Genomic DNA, 4,606 nt, shown 5'->3' with positions numbered 1-4,606 from the left:
CTGTAAAAACACATTAGAACGTTTCTTCGGCAACACGCATTCATGCGTTTGAGGTACGGGGACCTACGGTCAATATTTGTGGTCATTCATAAATTTTCCAGCAAAAAAAAAAAAAAAATGAATTAATGATCGCGTCTTCTATGGAAGTAGACAAAAGGCCTAACAGGAGGAAGGAAAAGGATTAAAAAAAGAAAGAAAGGAACTATCTTACCGGACCGGAAAATAAGAGAAAGATATAGTAGGACTCTACTTCTCGGAATCAGGAATTACCTCCCACTCCGAAAGGATAACACATTTATCATCTCTGGGCTCCAGAGGAGATACACAGATCTTAAATCACGCGGGGAACCTCACCTATGGCTGGGATCTTTGTTCGTTTCCTATTTCTCGTCAGCGGTGTTTGTGACAATTTTTATTTTATTTATCAAAGAGTGTTTGTACAGGAGAAGAGTATGTATGTATATCTTGCAGTATTTATTTCGTTCTTTCTTTGAGAGAGAGAGAGAGAGGGTAGATTTGAACTCTTACCAAAGGGTTTCTTTTATCTATTTTAAATTTCAACACTAAAAATAGGATGTCTGAGAGAGAGAGAGAGAGAGAGAGAGAGAGAGAGAGAGAGAGAGAGAGCGGCAAGACGGTAGATTTGAACTCTTACCAAAGAATTCGTTTTGTCTATCTTGAAGTTGTGTTACTATTTTTACATTAGACAGACAGACAGACAGACAGACAGACGACAGACAGACAGACAGACTTGAACTCTTATCGAAGGGTTTCTTTTATCTAAAAGTTATATTACTATTTAGCACGTTATAAGACGTATACCCGAGAGAGAGAGAGACAGAGAGAGAGAGAGAGAGAGAGAAGAGGAGAGAGAGAGAGAGAGAGAGAGAGAGAGAGAGAATAAAAACTGATAATGAAACAAGATTGTGTGAATCGTGTTTTTCATTTTAGAATCTTTTTATTGTGAGAGGACAAACCTCATGACTTTTTGAAGTACAGATGATATATATATATATATATATATATATATATATATATATATATATATATATATATATATATATACATATATATAACCGTTCAATATCCAATTCACTACACCTTAGGAATGACTTACACTGAAAGGGAATTGTAGTCTGGTGAGTGTTTTGGGGCCCGCGGGATTCGAACCGATGCCAGTAAGAACGATAGGCGTTTACTTTGAAGTGAGGCCGAGGATTCCATTTGATGCAAAAACCAGCATCAGTATAAAGAAGTGACATTAACCATTCAGTCACTTGTATGTTTCTGTTCTGTTTAATTTCATGAAATTCAAAGATGATTTAGGAATTAAATCATCTTTGCATTTTCTTTTAAAGATACAAGTGCATGTATGGTATGAGCTCACATATACTGAAAAGTTAAGTATATCTTAGTTTTACCAGACCCCTGAGCTGATTAACAGCTCTCCTAGGGCTGGCCCGAAGGATTAGATATTTATACGTGGCTAGGAACCAACTGGTCACTTAGCAACGGGACCTACAGCTTAATGTGGGATCCGAAGCACATTATATTGAAAAATGTATTTCTATCACCAGAAATAAATTCCTCTGATTCCACGTTGGCCGAAACGTTATACTGAAACAGTTTGGGTATATCTTTGTTATTAGCAAGGTGTGATCCGCCATCCAGCTTCTTCGTGGCGCGTGCTGGAATCTACGGTCCAATAGAGTGTTGTTTCACCAGCAAAAATTAGAATAAATACTTTATATTTTATTAGAAATAATTGTTCAGTTGTTCTGTACAGTTTACCATGCAATGCACATCCTTTATTTTCTACATTTTCATTCTAATAACTAAATCATAAATATCCTATCCTAAAATTCCTGCGTCTTTAACTCTGTACCAAACACCTTTATCAGGCCTTTATAGGATTTTCCATTGACCTTTCCTACCTCAACCCCCCAACAACAACAACAACAACAAAGAAATTTGTAGGCTTACTCCCCAGGTAAGCGAAAATTACGTATGCGATGGAACATATTTCTAATTAGGCATCGCAAAGATTTGACGTAGTTTATGCATGCTTTTATGAAAGCATATCCACGAGGAAATCTAATTTATTTACGCTAATTACTTATTGACATCCATGAATGAGTCATTCAAATGGAAGTTATTAAAAAGTTAATGACTATGGTGAGCGCCATGATTGACTAACCAACAAAGTCTTACCGCGGGCAGATATTTGCCTTATCTCTCTCTCTCTCTCTCTCTCTCTCTCTCTCTCTCTCTCTCTCTCTCTCTCTCTCTCTCTGTGGGACGTTAAAATACTTAGCTTTTATTGGTCAGTGTAAGAAAATTCTCGGAAGGAATCTACGTATATTTACATATATTATATCATGTATATGTATACTTATAAATATATCTATACACATGTACGAGTATATATGTAATAATATATTCGTACATATATATGCACATATTTATATGTATACATTATGCATATACATATACATATTTCTAATGTATATATATACATAGTTTCCTTGCGAGGATTTAGTAACGCTGACCAATAAAAGCTAAATATTTCAAAGTATGTATAAATATTCTATGTATATATACATATATATATATATATGTATATATATATATATATATATATATATATATATATATATATATATATACTATATATATATATATATATATATAGAAGGATGTAATATGAATTTTTATTGCCAATGTTTTTATATTCGTCCTTTTCAAGGAATCTTTGATTATTGACCGTGTGCTCGATCAGTATACCAAATCCATCCTATCACCTAAAGCTAAATAAATCATGCTGAAAATAATACTGCTACAACTACAAGCTACTTACACCTACCATTGACACTGATATACAAAAGCAACTCCATTAAAAAAAAATCGGTCTTTAATGGAGAGCGGCTGCATCAAACCCTCTTTTGCAGCTTCTAGATTTATGACCGCCATTAGCCAAGCAGTCATACATCTTGGCCCTCAAGCTCATAAGCCCTAATATTCAGCTGCAGGTAATTAAGGTCAAGCCGGCTTTTTATTTCGCTTTATTAGTTTTATCTCGTGGGTTTTTTATTACTTGAAAATTTACTTCGCTTATGAAGTTCTTAATGAAGATCATATCAGTTGTCTAAAGTTTTAAATGTTTTGAACTTCTTTATCAAGTTCATGTCAGTTGTCTAAAGTTTTAAATGTTTTTAAGTTCTTTATTAAGGTCATATCAGTTGTCTGAAGTTCCGAAGGTCTTGCAGTATATCTTGAAGTTTTTAAGGTCAAATCAGATGTCTACAGTTTCAAAAATCATATAGGATAACTTAAAGTTCACAATTAAGGTCATATGACACGTCGTAATGTTCTCACGATCATATATAACTTAACTTATTCAGTTTCACAGTTAAGTATCCTAGAGTATTGAAGGTCATATCCAATATAGTGCAGTCTTTAAGGTCATATCTGATATCAAGATGTCAAGGACCTTGTCATATCTGGAAGTTATCATGGTCCGATCATATCTCAAAGTTCTGGGAGTCTACTAAGAAACTGATTCCAGTCCATCAGTATTTCTCTTTTCCACCATCACAAAATTCAGTTTTAATCTCATTACATTTGAGAAGTTGCTTCAGTGGTATCCATTCCTTAATAGCTGGTCGGCTGGTATGGTGGCAAGTGTCGTGGTTTACCACTCAGATGTTGCGGGTTCTCGTCTCTCTGTACCATGATCAGTTACTGCTGCAGTGTGGGGTCTTCAGCGGTGGGAGGCTGAAGCCAACATTCTTTGGAAGCTTGAATTTGAAGTCAGTGACCCCTTTGGCGTGCTTGTTCCATATGAATAGGTTTCATCTTCTGAAATAATAATAATAATAATAATAATAATAATAATAACAATAATAATAATAATAATATCTGGGGACATCAGGATGGAGTTTGGAATAGAAAAATGTGCCTTAGTCAACATACAAAAGGGCAAAGTAACAGGGACTGAAGGGATAAAGCTACCAGATGGGAACAACATCAAACACATAGATGAAACGGGATGCAAATATCTGGGGATAATCTAAGGAGGGGATATAAAAACACCAAGAGATGAAGGACACGATCAGGAAAGAATATATGCAGAGACTCAAGGCGATACTCAGGTTAAAACTCAACGCTGGAAATATGATAAAAGCCATAAACACATGGGCAGTGCCAGTAATCAGATACAGCGCAGGAATAGTGGAGTGGACGAAGGGAGAACTCCGCAACATAGACCAGAAAACTAGGAAACATATGAAAATACACAAAGCAATACACCCAAGAGCAAATACGGACAGACTATACATAACACGAGAGGAAGGAGGGAGAGGACTACTAAGCATAGAGGACTGCGTCAACATCGAGAACAGAGCACTGGGGCAATATCTGAAAACCAGTGAAGACGAGTGGCTAAAGATTGCATGGGAAGAAGGACTGATAAAAGTAGACGAAGACCCACAAATATACAGAGACAGGAGAATGGCCAACAGAACAGAGGAATGGCACAACAAACCAATGCACGGACAATACATGAGACAGACTAAAGAACTGTCCAGCGATGACACATGGCAATGGT

The sequence above is a fragment of the Macrobrachium nipponense genome, chromosome 23, assembly GCF_015104395.2.
Source record: "Macrobrachium nipponense isolate FS-2020 chromosome 23, ASM1510439v2, whole genome shotgun sequence".
NCBI classification, from domain to species: Eukaryota; Metazoa; Arthropoda; class Malacostraca; order Decapoda; family Palaemonidae; genus Macrobrachium; species Macrobrachium nipponense.
Note: the sequence above shows the minus strand (reverse complement) of the source record.